Source organism: Nomascus leucogenys, chromosome 7b, assembly GCF_006542625.1.
Source record: "Nomascus leucogenys isolate Asia chromosome 7b, Asia_NLE_v1, whole genome shotgun sequence".
Taxonomy (NCBI): Eukaryota; Metazoa; Chordata; class Mammalia; order Primates; family Hylobatidae; genus Nomascus; species Nomascus leucogenys.
In genome coordinates this window covers 65,995,728-66,010,577 of record NC_044387.1, presented here as the reverse complement: position 1 = coordinate 66,010,577, position 14,850 = coordinate 65,995,728, and the positions used below count along the sequence as shown (strand labels likewise).

Below are 14,850 nucleotides of genomic sequence, written 5' to 3'. Positions count from 1 at the left end.
GTGTTTCTCTCAAACACAGACTAGAACCTTTAGAGGAGACCAAAATAATAATTCTGTCTTCCATTAGTGATTCTTTGAAGCTATTGGCTTCCTTCCCTGAACTCTACCTCCTCTTCTTCCTCCCTCTCTCTCTCCTTTCGCATCCTCTTCCCTCCCTCCCTACCTCCCTCCTTTCCTTCCTTCCTTCCTTCCTTCCTTCCTTCCTTCCTTCCTTCCTTCCTTCCTTCCTTCCTTCCTTCTTTCCTCAAATAGTGTTGAACTAGACACTGTTCTAGTCACTGTGACTGCAGTGATGAACAAGAGACCAAAAATCACACCTTCATGAAATTTATGGTATCTAATGGGAAGAGAAACAATGAAGAAGGTATGTAAGTTACATTCGTGGCAGGTCAGATGTTGATGGGTGCTATGGAGAAAATAAAGCAGAGAAAAGAGACAGTGATCACTGGGACAGAAGGTGGGAACCCTAAATAGTGTGCTCCAAGACGACCTCAGGAATAGACAACATTTAAGCAAAGACCTGGAGAAGGTGAAGAAGCACACCCTAAAGCAGAGTCCTTGTATCCAAAGCCAAACTTGAGAATAAGTGGTAGATCCTTTATACTTGGCCATGTAGTGACCAGTGGGTTGATTAGGCATTAAGTATCCAATGACTGATCTTTGGCAGAGAGACAAAAAATGAGAATTTGAATTCTTCCCACCCCGACTTAATCCCCAGAGACAATGGTGAAGACTGTAATCTCTGACTCCCCATGTGATATGGTTTTGCTCTGTCCCCACCCAAATCTCATCTTGAATTCCCATGTGTTGTGAGAGGGACCCAGTGGTAGGTAATTGAATCATGGGGGCAGGTCTTTCCTGTGTTGTTCTCATGATAGTGAAGAAGTCTCACAAGATCTGATGGTTTTAAAAAGGGGAGTTCCCCTGCACAAGCTCTCTCTCTTTGCCTGCTGCCATCCTTGTAAGACATGACATGTTCCTCCTTGCCTTCAGCCGTGATTGTGAGGCTTCCCCAGCTATGTGGAACTGTAAGTCCAGTTAAACCTCTTTCTTTTGTAAATTGCCCAGTCTCAGGTATGTCTTTATCAGCAGCCTGAAAACAGGCTCATACACCATAAAAAGAGAATCTCTTAGATAGTGACACGAGATGACCCCTATGGACATGGATCCAAAGCCTGAATGGTCCACCCCTTCACACAGCACCCAGACAGAGCTCAAAGACGAAGTTAAATTCCTTCATACAGGAAATAGTCTTATTTGCGCTCAGGTGCAAGTATCTAAACAAATTTTCAAAATTTCAAACAATGAAAGAGAAATGTAAGGAGGGAGGAAGAGAAAACTAGAGCAGTTACTACAGAGGATAATGTAGGTGTTGACTAAGTCCAGATATGCCCAAAGCAAACCAGGGAAAATTATCAGGATAACCCTGCAGGTAAGGTCTGTGTTTGCCTGCATAGGCTAGATGTGCAAATGTTAGCACATCCAGGGGTGCTCAAGGCTGAGAAACCTGGGGTGAGAGGTGTCCCAGAACATTTGTTTGGAGTTCTCTGGAGCAATACAAGAAGATGAAAAGCAACCGACACCCTAGAAGCCACATGCAGAGGGCAGTGTGGGAGCTCAATAGAGGAGGCTCAATCCTCTATTCCCTCTTTTCACATCACTTCTTTATAAAGAAAGACCATCCCCAACATCTTGTCCCATTACAAGATCCTCCTGATCTGAGATTTCTGAGCTCAAGAATTCCTTAGTGACTAAACTTTTTCAGTTCCTGTCCAGGGTCACTTCTCAGAATGGAACATGACCCCAGGAGCAGTTAGCCAGGGAAATTCCCACCTTTTTCTGCAGCGATGACCTCACGACTTTATAAAGACACTTAAGACATCAAAGTTCTGACTATACTCCTTTTCCAGAATAACAGCCAACTCGCCCTGCACTTAAGTGACTAAGCAAGGCCACTTGCATGACCCTTCCCAGAAAAAGGAAAATTTTTTAAAGTGATACTGTCCATCAGGAAAATGGAGTCTATTCACAGCATGCTTACGGAAGTGAGGAAACCACTGAAATGATTCTTCCCCAAACAATAATTATCTGCTTTACAGAATTCTCCTGCAGACTCATTGTACACTAAAGCAGCTGCCAACTTCTGTCTTTGAAAATAGGATGAAAAAGGCCGGGCGTGGTGGCTCATGCCTGTAATCCCAGCACTTTGGGAGGCTGAGGCATGTGAATCACTTGAGGTCAGGAGTTCAAGACCAGCCTGGCCAACATGTTGAAACCCCATCTCTACTAAAAATACAAAACTTAGCTAGGCATGATGCACACCTGTAATCCCAGTTACTTGTGAGGCTGAGGCACAAGAATTGCTTGAACCAGGAGGTGGAGGTTGCAGTGAGCCGAGATTGCGCCACTGCATTCCAGCCTGGGTAACACAGCGAGACTGTCTCCAAAAAAGAAAGAAAAGAAAACGAAAGAAAGAAAATAGGATGAAAAAATGTAAATGCTCAAATTGAATTGCAAGCTGGGTGTTAGTTTGGTAGGGTATCCATAACAGATACTGTGATGCTTTGTTGGTTTGTCACTTGCAACCTGTACATTAGCATCTCATGTTCTGTACGTTAAATGCAAAGCTAAATTCACCTATGATTTTGCATTTAATTAGTAAAAATAGCAGCATATTTAAATATGTAAATATATGTATTGCATACACACACACACACACACACACACACACACACACATATTCATATATATCCCAGTGCCAAAATCTGGAATGTAGTTTGCCCTTCCACTGCAAAGCTGTCTGAAAACCATGATCTTAACCTTATTTGATAGAATATATTTGAGGATTAGGAAAAAGATACTTGCACTGAAGAGTCAATGTCATGCTACACTTGTCTGAGTTCCATAATGTTAAGGAAACATCAGTCATATTTTAATAGAAAGTAGGGAGCTATGGTAGAATCCCACCATAAGTGGAGTCCAGAAAGGCTTACTATAGATTGTGTCACCTGTGGGCTTGCATTACTGTGAGGCTAATAAAATCTTGCCTGCTGGCTGGGAGTTACCATAGGGAATTCTTAGTATGATCCAAACCCATCCAAGTCCCTGGTGCATTTGGGAACCATCTAGTGGGAGTTATCCCCCTGTCCCCCAGCCTAAATATCAGTGTAGAGGCTTCTGGGTCTCGTGCATGGCTGGGACTTCCAGGCAGAGTAACTCCAGGAACCTCCTGCTCTGTTGAAAGCTGCTTTGCCAACCCAATCTGAAAGGCTAGACCAATGGGAATATTGCAGATCTCTGCCCTGGCACCCTGCTTCCCAGTTGGGACCACCTACTGCTTTCCTGTCAACCTTCATGCTCCCTTTATTGTCCCACCCCACCTCCCAGAACATAAGAACATCAAAACACCTGCATTTAAGAATGGCGCCTGGTCAGAAGATAGGAGCTAGTTGGATTATACTCAAATTTTCATTATTCTAGGGTGTGTCATCATGGCATTTTATTCTAGTATAGCCTCACATGTTCATCTCCCCCCACCCCATCCTAAGCTCTCACCTGACAGCAGAGGCTAAATAGATATATTTAAAACATTGTAGAGCTTCTTTTATTCCATATTCTAGGATAAGTAATATATATGATCCCACAATAAGCCAATAATAGCAAGGCCAAGGATGTATAAGTCAAGTGTTCTGGTCACATGAATAATAATACCACATCTTCTGATGCTGGTACAAACACTTAGCTTTAAAGAGGAATGCATGGCCCTCTGCTTTTCAAAATCTCCTGAAATCACACAACATTAAATGGATAGTTTCTTAGAAGCCAAAGACAATGATCAGAAAAATCTTTCAAAAAGGAAATTTTTGAGCTGTGGCTGGCAGTAAGGGGTTTTGTCTGGAGAGAGACTGCGTTACATTATCACAATAATAATTAGTCACGAAAATGTCATCTCTATGCCAGTAGTGAGACTAAAATGTCTGGATGTCAATATAAATAGACATCAGGATACCGTACAAGGGATTGAAAATATCATTGAGATTGTGGGTGTTTTGTTGGCAAAATAAAGACGTTGAGCAGGCATATATGTTATTCCAGTAAGCCACAGACTGAAAGAAATCAAAGCTTGAGTGCAGAAGTGCGTGTTTTCTCTTGAGCTAGGAGGCAAAACACGAGGATGCTTTCGAAGGCTGCAGACCAAGCATTTGTTAGTTGGGAACACCTGATACATATCAGTACAGGTGCGGCCACAAATTTTTCTCCAGGGACTGGGGTGTGGGAAGGAAAATATGTGTTCTAGGGTGAGGAGGAAGCAAATGGAATTGATGCTTATCACACACAGCCTCTTTAGTTAAAGAGATATTACCGTTCATCCCAAGAGTAAGCTTTTCAAACTAAGGTGACTTAGGAAACAAGAGATGGTTGCAAATAGCTTATGACTTTATGAATTTTTTAAAAGAAATTTTAAGTGAAGATATTTCCAAAAAGAATATCTAAATGATATTTATCCTTTTTCATGACTCTGAACCATATGCTAGGCCTTGAGATCCAGATATGGGAATCTGGGAGCTTCACTTCCTTGTCAGAGCTGAGAGGGTTCTATGTGTGACTCCTGTGGATCAGCTGATGTTTGTGGGGGGGAGGCTTGGAACCTCTTTTCTGTAGCTCTTTCACCTAGCGTTGTTTGGAAAAGGACATATGTGACAGTCAACAATCCAGCTGCACCATCATCCGCTTTATGGCTTCCACTTCTGGATTGCCCAAGCACATCAGAGGAAGACATTGAGGCAGATTGACAGTGATATGGCCTGTTTCTCAGGAATGTGTAGCTATTACCCCACTCTGCTTCCCCTAAAAATAAAAAAAAAGCCCACTCTTTTATAAACAATTAAACTTATTACCTGAAAATATTTAAGCAATTCTCACAAATATATAATTTGAACCATCACTTCAAAGTAATTATTGGCAAAGTCTACCAATGAATAACCTTCTCAAAAGAAACTTGACAGAATTTACTAATTCTGGAGCCTGAAGCCAACCAAGGGCTTTCTCCAGAGTGCCCCAAGAGAACTGGAAAATCAAAATAAGACCAAATCAATCAAATCAAAATTTGATTGAGTTACTATAATCAAATCTTAACACCCAAACTGCCTATGAATATGTAATCTAATTAACATAACCATATTCCAATTTACAATCCCTTTAAACTACCCCATTCAATTCAGTGAACTCTGAGTGGCTCCACTAGGCCAGGTATTTTGTTTGGTGAACTTGTCAGTATTACATAGTCTGTAATTTACTTTAAAATATTATTTGATTAAGTTACAGTGTCTTAATCATAAATCAGTTCAGGGTTGTTCAGACCACATACCAGAGGGAGCAACTACAGTTTTATTCGGTTTCCTGTACCTCCAAATCAACACCCTACAACCTGTTGATTAGCATACTGAATGCCAGAAGCAAATCTCTTGGGTTTAATGGTGTTGACTGCCATGATGATTATGGAATGTTAGCTATTCGACATCGCTGGTGAAATTGAAAGTATTCATGATGCATGAAGAGGAGAGTGGTTACAAATATGTTAGAGACTCTCTCCAAGCTTGCATGAATAGGGTATACAAAGTAAACAAAGGGCCAGATGCAGTGGCTCATGCCTGTAATCCCAGCACTTTGGGAGGCCGAGGTAGGTGGATTACTTGAGGTCAGGAGTTCAAGACCAGTGTGGCCAACATGGTGAAACCCGTCTCTACTAAAATACAAAAATTAATTGAGTATGGTCGTGGGTGTCTGTAATCCCACCTACTCAGGAGGCCGAGGCAGGAGAATCACTTGAACCTGGGAGAAGGAGGTTGCAGTGAGCCAAGGTTGCACTACTGTACTTTCTAACCTGGCAACAGAGCAAGACTCCATCTCAAAAAAAAAGCAAACTAAGACTTAGCCTTTACCCTTTAGCTGGAGCCTAGGATTTGCCCCCTACACAGTCTTGTGTCTAGCTATTGGTTATGATGACTTCTGATGGCCTGATCTATAACACAGGGGTAAAAGATCCTGACTGTGTCAGCCTCTAAGCAGGCATGGGAGTTTTCAGAGAACCTAAGATGATAGACAGCTGAGCCTTCATTAAATGTACAGAACTGCATAAATAGTTTTGGACCTGCTTGCTCATCAATGTTTGATGAATAAATATCTGTATGTGGGGCAGAATTTGGTTTGAAACTTGCATTCCTTATCAACTTCTAGCAAGGTTGAGGAATAACTAAGTAACCCTTACCCACCTCAACTTCTTCAATGGCTACTATTATCTTCTGGAAATAACCTAAGAATTGTGTATGACCCAATTGCCTTAGATCAGTAGACCCTACTTTCAAAGAATTCACCAACGACTTCCTTTTTTTTTTTTTTTTTTTTTCACCCAGGCTGGAGTGCAGTGGCACAATCTTGGCTCACTGTGACCTCCACCTCTCGGGTTCAAACAATTCTCATGCTGAGCTCAGCCTTCCGAGTAGCTGGGATTACAGGCACAGACCACCACGCCTGGCTAACTTCTGTATTTTTAGTAGAGACAGGGTTTCACCATGTAGGCCAGGGTGGTCTCAAACACCTGATCTCAAGTGATCCGCCCGCCTTGGCCTCCCAAGGTACTGGGATTACAGGTGCAAACCACTGTGCCCAGCCACGCAAAGGACTTTCAACAAGTCAAATTACTGCTCAATTAGTTCAAGGCTTGGGAGTCCAGAGGCTACCAAAGTTCTCAGAGACTGACCAATCAATGGCCATGCTCCAGACCCTTTGGACTATAAATAAATATATATATACACACATTTATGTATTACTCCATTTTCACACTGCTATAAAGAACTACCTGAGACTGGGTAATTTATAAAGAGAAGAGGTTTAATTGACTCACAGTTCTGTATGGCTGGGGAGGCCTCAGGAAATTTAAAATCATGGTGGAAGGCAAAGGGGAAGCAAGGCACATCTTACATGGCAGCAGGAAAGAGAGGGGGGCAGGGGTAACCACCACACACATTTAAACCATCAGATCTCATGTGAAATCACTCACTGTCACGAGAACAGCATGGGGGAAACCGCCCCCATGATCCAATAACCTCCGTTGACATGTGGGGATTACAATTTAAGATGAGATTTGGGTGGGGACACAGAGCCAAACCCTATCAATTTATATGGTTATTCTTAGTAAAATAACCTTAACTGTGTATATATATATATAAATATATACTGTAGTAAATAACCTAATGTATACCAATTACTCAGCTTTCCTTTTGCATCAGAAACATACATCTTGGAAAATTCCATATATTTCCACATTCCCTAAGAAATAGCCAAGCACAGTGGCTCATGCCTGTAATCTGAGAAATTTGGGAGGCCTAGGCGGGTGAATCACCTGAGGTAAGGAGTTCGAGACCAGCCTGACAAACATGGAGAAACCCCATCTCTACTAAAAATACAAAATTAGCTAGGCATGGTGGCACAGGCCTGTAACCCCAGCTACTCAGAAGGCTGAGGCAGGAGAATTGTTTCAACCCCAGAGGTGGAGGTTGCGATTGCGGTGAGCCAAGATCGCACCATTGCACTCAAGCCTGGGCAAGAGGAGCGAAACTCCGTCTCAAAAAAAAAAAAAAAAGGTCTTGGGGAGAGCAATCTTTCACTCTGTGGTGGGTTCAATGTTCAATGTACTTGAAGGGATTTCTTGATGTTTACCCTAAATTTTGCTATTGACAGGTAAATAATTCTGAATGGCATGGATAAAGGTAAAATGTCTTGTATCTCAGAGTTTAACTGTGGGTTTCTCTCTCCTCAGTTCTTGATTTTCAGTCATTTTGTTCGTTTTGTTTTCTTGTTTTTCCAACTTTAGAGTTAGGTTACTCACTGTATTCCCATAATAGGGACTATCCTGGCAGCTGTCCTTTGGAATAAATTGCCTGTCACTATAATGGTTAACAAGGAAACATAAGCCAAAATGTAAGTCTTTTTATTACACTAAAAATGCATCGTTAATTACACAAGTATGAGTGCCGCCCTTTGGCTGACTTGCCTCCAGGCTTAGGCCGGGGAGGCATCCTGGTCCTGCCATGGGCTGTAATTTACAGAACCGTAAACTTCACTTCCCTCTATTTCCTCCTCCTTTACCCATTCCAGAAGCCACCACAGTTTGTAAATATAGAGCTGTCCTTTTTGGTCATAGTTCACGGCTAGTTATAGCAATATTCTCTGGATACTCAGCCAGACTTTGATGATTTTTTTAAAGGTACCAGTTAAGAATACCATAAGTTAAGAATACATTTCTCCACAAGTTCAAAGTAAGATTCTCCTGTTTCCATTCCTGTAAGTACTAAAATAAAGTTAAGAAGTCCCTCTTTTCCCCATTTCTACAAATCTGTATTTTGCTTCAAATTGCTTTTCTCCCTAATGTTGGAAATCAGTAGCCAATGTTCATTTATCATACATTTTTCTGAACACTGTTTCTATGGTGGATATTGCACTGAAGTAAACTAAAAACAGATTGAGACACATATGTGTACTCCCTGGAGGAGCTCACAAGACTAACAGAGGAGGAAACCTAGTATGCAAATAATCATGCCCTGGTGCCTCATTGAGATGAGTGATTATGGCATAATAATCTCTCTGAGCTTCAGTCTCCTCATTCATAAAATGGAGCTAATAATTGTTCTTCTTTCATAGTGGACAGAAAACAATTATCACAGCATCTGGCAGATAGTAAGCTCTCAATAAATGTTAGCTATTGTTTATTATTCATTTTTCAAGGTCCAATTCACATGTGAAGGTCCTCATAGTCCAGTCCTGCCTAACTCTCCAACTTTACTTTTTTAAATTAAAAATAATATGAATATGCATATAGAACACATACAACAGTATTGTATTATTTTTTAATCATTTTAAATTATTTCTTAATTACAAATACTACTATCTTCCAAGTGGTTTGAGCTCCAGGAATGATCCAGTAGCATAGTGTGTGAGCATACAAATTGCTGAAGCTGAGAAGTAACTGCTCTACGTAAGAAAAGGGCTGGATGCTTAATTAAATATGGTGGATAAGGAGTTCATTTTTCTCTCAAATCTCTGCTAAAATGATAAGTGGATTTTAAAGTTACCAAAACTCAAGAACAAGTGCAAATGAAACATTTCAAAGAGAAATACTGTGAGCTAAAAAAAAAAAAGTTTGGAAGACATAAAGTAGATCAGAGTGGTAACTGACTTAACTAGAGTTTAAAATGCCTTGAAAATAGGTACCTGATTCAAAGCAAGCCAAAACTCCCAGAGGCTCAAAGGACTTGGAGGTATTTGGTATCACAGAAGGCAAAGAAGAGGAACAGGGCTGAAAAAGAGTGATATGGGTTGAGTGTTTGAAAATGAAGCAGTTGGATTCCTATGCAGACAGGTCATCAGCCCCTACAATTCCCGTCTGTGGAAAGGAGAACAGGGAAAAGGACCCAATGCAGGGTTACTCCAGCTGCCACGTATGTCAATACAAATTAAATCCTTGGGAACCAGAGAAATGATCATTTGGTGGGTCTACAGATCCTGGGGATCTCCTGTAGACCAAACTTTGGCCAGAACTCCATTTATGACCTGACCTCCTCCCATGTGCTCTCACTTTGACAGTGGGGCCATGATGATGCTTTGGGTCTCTGAGTCTCTGGATACAAATGTGAACTTGGACTCTATGTCCAACAAGAATTCCCAATGCTGGCAATTCCCTTTTGCCCAATATAAATGGTTGCAGGTCTCTTTATGGAAAAACTGCGGTAAACATGACTTGGCATGGTGGGTTGTGGGTGTGTTCATGGGTATAAAGGGGCTAGGTAGGAACTCCAGAAAAACTAATAGATTGTGAAAGAAAATATATAATCATACTGGATTTCTTGGACCCATAGAAAACAATATTAACTCACAACACGTAAAACACAAAGTTATTATTTTAGCCAAAGAAAGTGATGTAACTGCAATGGTAGGGTGTTGGTGAAAGGAGAATAAGTAGGGCCAGAGTGTTGTCTATGTGCCGGCACTTTAGCTGCCCCTTCAGCAGTCCCTTTCAACACCCAGTCAGTACTCTAATGTGCTGGCTTGGAACAAGGAGGGGAAGCCTCTTGTGCACACGCATAAGTTTCACAATAGCCTTGGGAGTCAAAATCTATAAAGGCATTCCCTCAAATGTCCTCATCTCATGTGTCAGGAGTTCAGGTTTTCCCAAAAATAGTCATGGCTACTGTGGTTGAGCTTCCAACCATCTTTGAAGTTTAGCCAGTCTGAATATCAAATCCCGGGCTTGATCAGCTTTTCCTGTGAACACACTGCATACCATGAGGGCTTCTTTGAAAGCTACCAAAAGCCCTCTGACTTTTGTAGTTTTCAATTCATTAATTACCCTCAGCTTTTCATTATTAATCTGCAGAGTTTTAATGCAATTTAAAAATAACCACTCAATTTTACTCATTTTTCTTATCCCCCTACACATTTCAATGACCCAAATCATCTCCTTGATGAGTACATGTCTCTCTACCTGCACATCCCAGCTCACTACCTATGAAAGTTTTATCAAGTGGACTGCCAATCGCTCCCGGGGCTTTCTGTACACCAATTACCACCAGGAATTGGTTCCTCGTTACTAGCCAAGGAATCAGTAAACTGGCTCCTCTATCCCACCTTACTGCGTTCTTGGACAATTTCAGGCACCAGCAGTCACAGTATGCACTCTCCAGAAAATGGATGTGAGCTTGATTGAGGAGTGAAAAAGTTTATGTGGAAGAACACTTGTAGAAGAAAACGGATGGAAGCAGGATGGGGCAGGGTAAGCATCAGACCACAATACAGACGTGACAAATCTCTACCAGCCCAATGGGAGCTCTGGATCAAAGACTACCTGTGAGAAGAATCCTGATTGGGTGGAAATGGCCAGACCCTTTTACTACCTTCTTATGTGGTCATAAGCTAGGGGTTATCTGAGAAGAGTATGCGCTCAACTACCCTGCTTTGCTCAGTGATCAACTGGAGTATCCTGAGCTTATATTCTGGTGAGGGAAAACAGACACGTAAGCATATGGTTTCTGTTCAATATGGTATGTACATTAGACAGGGTCAACTCAGCATAGCTAAGTGGAGGACTGAATGGGCAGGATAGAGTGGGAGCCAAGACATGCTTCCAAAGGACTCTCACTTGCACTGAATACCAATCCCTAGGGTCATGATCTTCTTCTCATCCTCCTTAGTTAGCATGTCAATTTGAAAGACTGAAATAAGACTACACTGTGTATAATATGTGCATTCACAAAGGGTCAATTTATCATTTGGTTCCTAAATGAAAATAACTAAAATGATGCTTGGCATCTTCTAACCACAAATGATGAAATATTTAGCCAAAGTGGAAACTAATTTGATTTTTCATGGAGTTATAAAAGAAAGCCAAGAAAATGTCTTAGTGTAGAATGTTTTATGCTTATTCAATTTTAAAGGTTTAGGAGGTTTTCTAACAATCATCAAAAAGTATTTATCAAGTGACTACGCTTAGCCTGGTCCTTGCAACAGAAAGATATTTTGCTGTAGAATGTCTTTTGAGTTTGGGATAGTCAATAAACCATTCTAACTTCTAGATAAACCATCACCTAGAAAAACTCTTGATCTGTTTCTTCACGATGCAACTGCTCAAGTTGTTATAAATTTACTTGATCTTTTTTCCTTCATTGGAATATTTAAATTACAGAAGTAGAACATACTTGAGTATTTTTTTAAAAAAAGAGAATGATATAAAAATAGTTACCTATCATCTCTCCTTTAGGGGAAGAATACCAGTTTTGTTATTTCCCATCTGCTTTTCTGGATATCTTACTTTCAATCTCAGCAACCTTACATGTGTGAAAGAATTACCAGGCTTAAGCATTCAAATCTATTAACTTAATAGATCACAATTCCCTACAATAAATTGTTTTATCACTGGATAATTGCAATATAGCATACCATGAAGGAGATAAGCTCAGTTATCTGCCCAGTTTTAATTAGCAACTATCAAGATACGTTTGAATTGAATTATTAAATCATCTTGAAGAATTTCTCATAGAATTTGTTGTGACAAAATTATTGTCATCTTTGTTCCTCTTATCGCACAGAATATATACATATATATTCTATAAAAATATCTTTGGCTGTAAACATGTTTCTTAGATAATATAAACAGTTATATCAAGTCATAACAGGTGTATAATGGATTCCAGGCTCTGAAAATATCTCAAATATTTGACATTTGTATGAAATCACTAAAAAAAAATCCACGAATGAAAATTTAAATCTTTCTATGGTGCCAATATTCTTTCTCAGTCATAAGCCAGGGTACCTTGGCTAGTTGCTTCCCAGAACATCAGAGATATGGTACTCAGAGAAAAGGTCTCTAAGAGTCCTTAGCCAGTGTAATGGAGACCATCAATTATTTTCTTAATCATATTATTTAACAATAGGAATTCCTTGGCCTTGAATATTCAACTTGACTTTAATGATGTGGCCTTTGTCAAATGTTGTGCAAGAAAACTACTGAGATTCCACAGGGCCACATGTCCATCTGGGTTTGATTTAGTTAAGCCATCAAGTACTTGTGTGTAATACTTCAGACACATGGTTTTGCTTCTCTACTTTTCAAGTAAGTTCTATTTACTTAGGCAGATGTTGCAAATTAGCTCTTAAAATGCTGCAAATGAAGTAGGGAAATTCTTTATGGTAGATCTAACTCTAATGTGAATTTCATTACTAACTCACAAAGACAGACCAATCCCAGAATTCTATGCAAGTCTTCAAGAAAATATTTTTTAAAGAAATTTGAAGATGTTTCCCTCCCCCTACACTTCCTTGTCCCTCGATATGTGTTGTTGCCAATGCACCTTATGGGCGTCTTAGAAATCTGGAAGACATTGAGCTTAGATTCACTCTTGGCCATAGAAAATGTGAGTACCTTTAACTATTCCCCAGTTTCTTCAGATACTCCATTAAACCAAAACTGAAAGAAGTACTCTACTAAAGCATCCAGTTAAACTTCAGGTTGTAAGAATTTCATTAATTAGGCATGTGGGTCAGTCAATTCATTAAAGTCACCGTAAGACAATATTAATTTATGTAATAGCACATAAACTATCCAGTTAAGACATTTTAAAATGCTGCTTTGAGACTATACATTATGAATAGAAAATATGTTTAATCATTATTCAAAGAATACCTAGGTTTTGTTTTCTTTTTAATTGGTCCCATCCAAAAGGAATGATATATGAAAATTTTAAAAATTAGAATAGAGCATGTCTCAGTAAGCTTATCTATTCACATTTTCAACTACCTTTTCTTTGCTAATGACTCCTAAAACTATGCCTCCAGCAGTCATTTTTCTCAAATAGTCCAGCTCCATATTTTCAACCAACTGCATTATGAATCTGTCTGGATATAATTAGAACCCATCATAATTACTTCAAAAGGAATCACATTGTCAGTTACACCATGTTGGGTGTAACTATAAAGTTCAGCAAAAAATAGAGCAGGTCATACCAGACCCACAGCTTAAGAAGCCTCCACCATTGGGTGAAAAAGCTCTGAGGGCTCAGGGCTTGATAAGCTTTTAGCATCTTTTTTAGCAAAATACACCCTTCCTCTGGGCTAGTGTAACCCTGCTTTCAGTACTCATGCACTTTCTCAGCAGAGTTCTCTGCATTGTGAATTACCCTATAAAATATGTAACATACCTGAGTTATAGAATGGATTATATTAACATAATAGTATTAACATTAAAATATATACTGAAAATTAGTGGAAATGCATCAAAATGGTAGTAGTGGTTGTCCCTGAAGAGGTGAGATTAAGGGCAGAGTCAAGCTCTGTCCTCCTCACCCTCACTTTCTAGAATGAGTGTGTATTAATTTATGACAGGAAAAATAACCTAAACCCTCCTTCAATAGCTTAGAGAAAAAAAATTATAAAAAAAGAGTGAATAAATTATCTATCAAATGGAGTTGTCATTTGGCTGAATTTTAAAAAATGAAATTTAAGCCAAAACTCTAGAAGATACTTTAAAAAATTAGAAGAAAATATAGGAAAAGAGTTCACTGGTATCTGGATTTTCTCAGTATTGAAGCAATAGAAGTGCTTCAGTTATTTGTTGCTTTTCAACAAACCATCTCAAAACAATCCCACTCATTTATCATCTTTCATGAGTCTCTGAGTTGACTGGCATCAGGTGTGTAGTTCTTCTGTTCCAGAGGGTGTTGAATAGGGCTGCAGAAATCTGGAGGCTTGACAGTGTCAGGAGGTCTAAGATGTCTCTTTCATATGGCTTGCAGTTGGTGATGGCAGTCGCCTGAAAGGTCAACTGAGTCTGTCAACTGGAGTGCCTCAGTTCACCTCTATGGGCTTCTCCATGGGGCTGGAAGGTGAGAATTGCAGATCTCTTAAGGTGAAACTTGGAAAGTTATGTAATATCATTTCATATTCTATATGCCAAAATAAGTCAGCCCATATTCAAGAGGAGGGAAAAGAGAAATAACTCTCAGTGGGAAGAGTGACATCTTTAATCCACCACTAACAGCAATAAGAAAGGAAAAGATTAATTCCTACAATTATAGGAAAAAATTCAGATTGTCAAATGCTTTATGAAACAATAATAAATGAGGGACAACATTAGAAAAAATCTGCAATAAATATGACTAATAAAAGCTTATTGTAAAACTCTCAGGTATAGAGATTTGAGTTATACTCCTCAGTTCATAGCACATTATTTTTTTTAATCTATTAATAGCCTCTTTCTCTTATTTTACTTATTTTCTTTCCCTTCATTTCAATTCTCACTTC

General features: G+C 39.6%; 1 pseudogene; it reads left to right on the top strand.

The window, feature by feature from the left end:
- The first annotated feature begins 1,147 nt into the window (after positions 1 to 1,147).
- LOC100605048 overlaps positions 1,148 to 14,850 on the top strand; it is a 54,349-nt pseudogene continuing 40,646 nt past the window's right edge.